The sequence below is a fragment of the Octopus bimaculoides genome, chromosome 6 (assembly GCF_046866305.1).
Source record: "Octopus bimaculoides isolate indiv1 chromosome 6, ASM4686630v1, whole genome shotgun sequence".
NCBI lineage: Eukaryota > Metazoa > Mollusca > Cephalopoda > Octopoda > Octopodidae > Octopus > Octopus bimaculoides.
In genome coordinates, this window is record NC_142933.1 from 104,458,177 (window position 1) to 104,465,676 (window position 7,500).

Genomic DNA, 7,500 nt, shown 5'->3' on the forward strand with positions numbered 1-7,500 from the left:
TGTGTGTTTGTGTGTGACCTTGTGTTTTTATTCCCCTCCCCAATGTTTGACAACCGGTATGACAAAAGAGAAAGATAACATAATTATTTGGCTCAACAAAATTAGGTACTGTATGGAAGGGGCCGGTTTGTTCAAGTAAACTACGAAGAATGTTCGAAAACCAATGACAAATGAAACAAAAGGAAAAAGATATTATTTACTGGGAATGGTCCCTGGTGGTCGGATAAAGATATATTCTTGTCTGTTTCTTGATCTAGGAAGACAGAAACCAATATTTCAACATCACCATATCCTTATAAAAGCGACATACGAAGTTATCGAAATACGCAAAATACACTCTATTTTCTATATATTTATTGCTAATACGGACCAAACATTTCTTGTACAATTTCAGCGAGGAATAAAATAGCCGTTCAAAATCGTACAAATGCTGCTAACCTCACTTGATCCATTTATTGTCTGGTGTCAAAATGTTCATGGCGCCTACTACGACTTTCTGTACCAAGGCCCAATTAATGCGAAGAAGACTCTGGTGCCAGGTAGTAATCGTTTAAGTGAACAATTCTTGAGTGTTTTCGAAAATCAAATATGTGTTGTCCGCGCTGTAATCGTTTGGTTTCAAGACAACGTCTCAGATAAAACAACATGCTAGAGTAAGTTCTCAAAATGGGTGCTACTTCAGCCCATGGACGTTGTGAGGGTCCAAGTGGGCGCAGGTGTCTAAGGGATGATGCAGGGGAGGCTATAGAGAAAAAGGAGGCATTGGAATGGAGGTAGTGGATTGGGGGACGCTATGAATTTATTACATTATTATTGTATTTTATACAACATTATTTATATTTGACGGATATTTGTCCTCAACTTGTTTGTTGTTAAAACAACGTTTCGGCTGATATATCCTCCAGCCTTCAGTTCGAAATTTCCGCAAGACACCTGATGAAGGCTGGAGGGTATATCAGCTTCAACAAACAAGATGCGGACAAAATATCCGTCAAACGTAAATAATGTACATAATGCCTCATCTCTTAAATTTAGAACTGTATTTTATACAAATAACATAATATTAAATCAAATACTAAATGATTCATAGTATATATAAATTAGTAAAATATAAAATATTTATTTATACATAAAAATAGAAGTGTGGGCGCTGAGGTTATTATGTTGCCTTGAGGGGAGCGGTGGCCGGAAAAAGTTTGAGAATCTCTGTGCTAGACGAATACATCTCCAAAATTTTATAGAATCTTTACAAAAACCTCTCTATTGCAGTTGGTCTTCTTACGCAAGAATGACCTGAGCTCAGGCAAACAAATGACTATAGTAAAACTGCTGAAGATAGTTATTTCCCATTCCCTGATATATATGTAGTTTACTGTGTTATTTGCTAATATTTTAATAAATAAGATCAATTTTATGCATTTCATTAGAACGGCGAATATGCTATTGAAACTCAATTTAGCTTTGATAATAAACCTGTCGACGCTGAACGGAAAAAAAACCGCATATTTGAATTCGAAATATTTTCCGATATAAACTTGGCCTGTTTGTAAGAAGATAAGTTTCTTGTCGATTATCTACATTTTTTAATTTGCAGAGAATTGCTAGTTAGATTTTCTTTATTGGCCACACGCACGGCACAAAGTTCGGCACACAAGAAACCGGTATGGCATCAGATACATGCGCGGAAACACACACATAAATATGCATACACGCCAGCATGCACTTATAGAATAGTTGCATAAATGTATGAATGAATAGATATATATCTGTGACTGCATATACATGCGCATATAAATACACACCTACATATACACCTAAACACACACACACACACGCACGCACGCACACACGCACACACACACACACACACATACACACACAAACAAACACACACACACACATACACACACACACACACACACACACACACACACACACATATATATATATATGAAGGCGAAATAACGTTTAACATGAGTTGACGAAGTATAAATTTACATTTTTTTATGGCTGATAGTTATCTAATTGTTAATTTATTAATAAATTAATAAATTGATAAACCTTTACCCTTTTAATTGTAATAATTATTCACTCCCTGATAGTAAACCGCAAAATTTCTGCGCTATTGCTTGTGACGCAAATGGTAATTTCTTGAGGAGGAATAGTGGACTGGCTGGCCGATGTAGGTTCGGTTGTGCTTCCAGGTTGTGCCGATGCATGATGTTCACTCGTTCATGCATGCACAATTTGCTAGTACCGTCGAATTTACAACTAGAATATCATACCGAAGAGGAAATGGAGTGTTATCTCTCCTAAGCTAGAAACGCGTCTATGATTAACTTCGACTGGTTAGTTTTCATTGTTTTCTCTTCTTGTTTTACCTTTGTGAGTTACAAGTAATGCTATCTGTTGGAGACAGCTTTTTAGCTGCTATTTCTGAGCTTCGGTATGTGGTGAAGCAACTGTTTGCTGATCCCTTAATTATGTTTATAAATGTATAAGAACTTTTAAGTAAGTTCTCCACCGATAATGGTGTTTACATACCGAAGGGCTTGGTAAAAATTATTAATTGTTAATTTATTAATAAATTAATAAATTGATAAACCTTTACCCTTTCAATTGTATATATATATATATATATATATATATATATATATATATATACATACACACACATGTACATATACATACACACACATGTATATATACATATTTACTATTGGGGCTATGCTCATCTTTGTTTTGTTTTTTTTATAATTCCCTTATGTCCCTTCATTGAATTGTTTGCATGTATAATTATCAATCTTTATGACTACAAATTGCGTTAACTCCTTTAGTATAAGCGCCTACTTTGAAGTATACTCTCGTTAATTTCACACTGCGATCGTCGCCAGCAAGCCGCAGTTTGTAATTTGATAGGTAAAGTTTTTATATCAAATTATTTAGTAATATATCTTCACTAAGCCTGTTTTATCTTGTTACCATCTTGTGTAGACACTGCAAAGAAAAAGAAAACTGATAAAACCTGACAGTATTTAGATAAACGTAACTTTATTTCTCAGTTTTTTACTAAGTCCCTTCTGCCGAAATTTTGTCTACATTGACGAATGAAACTTCAGATATTCTCCTTCGCTTGTATAATGGTAAAGATCATAAGTTTATTTAGTGATCTAATGAAATACAAATGACGGAAATTAGAGCAGCTTATCTCTACTTATACAAAATTGTGTATTATGTCAGAGAGTTGAGCATATTCTGGAGAATATTTTGGAAGTTAGAATACTGCTTCTGTATGATAGAAATACGAACTAAGAAATAAAGAGGAACTGTAATATAGAAATGTAGATTCATAGATACGTCAGTATATATCATTGAGCCAATGATAAAGGCACGCATTTCTACGTGATGAGCGTATGCGCGCATATGCGCGTATATATATATATATATATATATATATATATATATATATATATATATATATATATGTGTGTGTGTGTGTGTGTGTGTGTGTATGTGTGTGTGTGTGGGTCTGTGTGTGTGTCTGTGTGTGTGTCTGTGTGTCTGTGTGTGTATGTATGTATGTATGTATATAGTAAATGATTTGCACAAATAAGTATAAATCGAATGGTGTGTTTAAATGTTGAATAGAGCACCAGCACGGTTTAGGTTGCCTATTTTCATCCGTAGTTGTGATACACTTCCGTTGCATCTACTGCAGGAACTCCGCAGTGGCAGTTAGGATAATAATATTAATTTATAGTAGGAATGGATTTCTTATTAAATTTTTATTAGGTATATTCCCCAACTTGGAGGTCATATAACAAGCCAACCAACACTACAAATCTCTAGTGAGATTTTTTTACCAATGTACCTGAAGTGACCCAGACTGATGATTCAGATCATATGTTGTACCTGATAGAAGTCTAATACGAAATCCATCTCCTACTATTAATTAATACTATATATATAATTCAGTTAGAAGTTACGTTAGACTCACACACACACACACACGCACACACATATGTGTGTGTGTAGCAAACACTTCCACACAATTTCCATCATGAAAAGCTATTGGTCGGCCGAGGTCTATAATAGAAGCCACTTGCTAAAGGTGCCAGACACTGGACCCGAACTAAAAAACCACAGGGTTGCAAACCTAAGTTTTTAATCATGCAGATGTGTTCGCATTTATAATCATTTCCAGCTAACTTTATCCTCAAATGTTATATGAATTTTAAATTCATTGTGGCGATGAAACAACCAATTAAAGATGATTAAATTCTATTATCTTTTTTATTTTCAAATTGTTCCGAATAAAATTTATTCCGATTGCATTAAACAATACAAAAGGATTTTTCCCTAAATGCTCAAATTCAGTAACAATTTTCTATATAATTTGAATACTTAATGGAGTAACATAACAATAAAAGTATCAAGTCGATTGCATATATTTATCAAAGAAGCTATTTATAAAGATTCAGTGTAAGTGGAGTATTTCAATTGTTTGATAAAATATTACATTGTCTCCATATTCTTTTCTACTCTAAGCACAAGGCCCAAAGTTCTTGGGGAGGGGCACAGGCGATTAGATCAAGCCCAGTGCGCAATTGGTACTTAATTTATCTATCCCGAAGGATGAAAGGCAATTTCGACTTCGGTGGAATTTGAACTCAGAACGTAAGACAGACGAAATACCGTTAAGAATTTCGCCCTGCATGCAAACGTTTCTCCCAGCTTGCCGACTTAAAATAATACTTTGTACTCTAGGTACACGGTCCGAAATTTTTGGAGATAGGGACAGCCGATTAGATCGACCTTAGTATAGAAATAGTACTTAATTTATCGACCCCGAAAGGATGAAAGGCAAAGTCGACATCAGCCGAATTTGAACTCAGAACATAAGGACAGACGAAATCCCAGTAAGCCTTTCGCCCAGCGTGCTAACGTTTCTTATTTCTTTACAGTCCACAAGGGGCTAAACATAGAGAGGACAAACAAGGACAGACAAAGGGATTAAGTCGATTACATCTACCCCAGTGCGTAACTGGTACTTAATTTATCGACCCCCGAAAGGATGAAAGGCAAAGCTGACCTCGGTGGAATTTGAAGTCAGAACGAAACGGAAGACGAAATACCGCTAATCATTATCTCCCGGCGTGCTAAAGTTTCTGCTAGCTAGCCACCGTATTTATTCCATATTCTGTTTATTCCCTAAAAGTCTAAAATCTTTAAAGGAAATGCATAATATCAAACTCAAAAGCAATATTGATTTCGAATTTTAACACAAAGCTAGCAAAATTGAGGAGAGGGCATGTGGATTTTAACCTCACTACTATTCAATTGATACTTATTTTATCGACCCCAAGTTGATAAGAGGAAAATATATCACATGAGGAATATTAATCTCAAATTCTGGCATAAGGTCAGTAATTTCAAGATGGGATCAAGTCAATTACATCGACCCAAGTATACAACTAGTACTTTTTGTATCGACGCCGAACTGACAAAAGTCAAAGTTGACCTCAGAAAGTGAATACCGCTAAGCAGTTTGTCCTGTGTCAAAATGATTTTCGCAGCTCTCCCCATAACTTTTTGAACAACATTAAGACATACATGTGTTAAAGTATAGAATCCTAGTCATTAAAAAAAAAAGCATGAAAACACATCTAGAATTTGGTGAAATAATTAAACTTGCGTACATATGCATACCTAGATAGAGTGTTACAAATAGTAGTACAAACACATATATGTATATATCTATATTTATCTATCTATCTATCAATATATATATATATATATATATATATATATATATATACACACACACACACACACACGCGATGGGCTTGTTTCAATTTGCCAAGTCCACACTCACAAGCCTTTGGTTGGTCGGCACGTGAATACAGTAGCAAACGCTTGGCCAAGGTGCCATGGAGTGGGACTGAACCCGGAATCATTTGCTTTCGGAGGCCAGCTTTGTACCACTCAACCACGCCTGTATGTATGTATTTGGTTGTAATATTTTCTAAGTCATCATGTATATTAACATGTCTACATTACATAAAAACATTATTCAGCGTGCGAAATCAAATTGGCTGTCCAAGATACAACAGGCGCGACATGATATATCAAACGTAATGCAGTGAGTCGTTTATGCGGGTAGATAAAAAATATACAGAGATAGGACGGGTAAAATATAAATGTGATACAAATGGGTTTTACAGCCTAAAATATATCTAAAGAAACTAGAAGAGTGAGACAAACAAAATGGTTGACTGAGATAAAAAGAACTGAATGATATAATAAATAGAGACCATCATACTATAAACAACAAATGTATAAATAGCGACAAAATATGCTTGAAAAATGTAACTAAGTATCAGTACAAGAGCCGCTATACATCGAAACTAAACGAATACTATGTTATTGCCTTTAACATCCATTTTATGTTTCCGTTGTTGCTTTACAGTCTTATAGATTCTGTGGGTTTAGATTTCTGTGCTATGTTTATGCCTTTGAAGCTATTCAAATATGTGATGTGAAGAGAAGTAAAACGAAAACTTACTGCAATTGCTTAGTGAAAATGCCTGCTTAGTATTGCTTTCTTTCCTTCGGTTTGGTAATAGGTGTCTACGCATGCTCTTACAGCCAAAGCACAAAAAGACGCAAACACCTAAACGTACAGATATATACATTGATAAGTACTTCTATAATGTATATGCACATATAGAGAATATATGTACATACAGGACCCATTATAAGCCTGCCTATATGAGTGTATGTATCTATGAATCTATGTATATATGTATGTATGAATGTATTGCATGTATGTACTTATGCTTTCTTTATATATCTACTTATAAATCCTTATATGTGTATATATATATATATATATATATATATATATATATATATATATATATATATATATATATATATATATATATATATATATATATATATATATATATATATATATATGTATATATGTATTTATCTATATGTATATATACGCACATACACAGACACCTGTATTTATATATATCTTTGTAGAAGCGTACGCTAATACTTGTATTTATAAAATCTTTTAAACCGAATTGTATTAGAAAGTAATGTTCTCAACAAATCATTTTAAGTTTTTTTATTGTTGCTTTCATTCAGCACCGCTTAACATGAAAAGATTTACGAAAGAGCATTAAAATAAGGGAATAATTCAGGCGCATACGTATACAGAAGCAGAATACCGCACTTACTACAAGGAAATATGGCTGTAAACAATTCATATGTATGTGTGTCTGTGTCTGTGCCTGTGTGCGTGTGCGTGTATACATGCACACACACACAGACATACAAACATACATATATATGTTTGTATGTATGTGTGCATGTATATATATTGACGTCATAAGAATTTAGTAAGTTTAACAGAACATAGTTCTTGTTTTAGAACGTTGGCTCTTGAAGCAGACAAAGCTATATATAACAGCATGCAAATAAAGG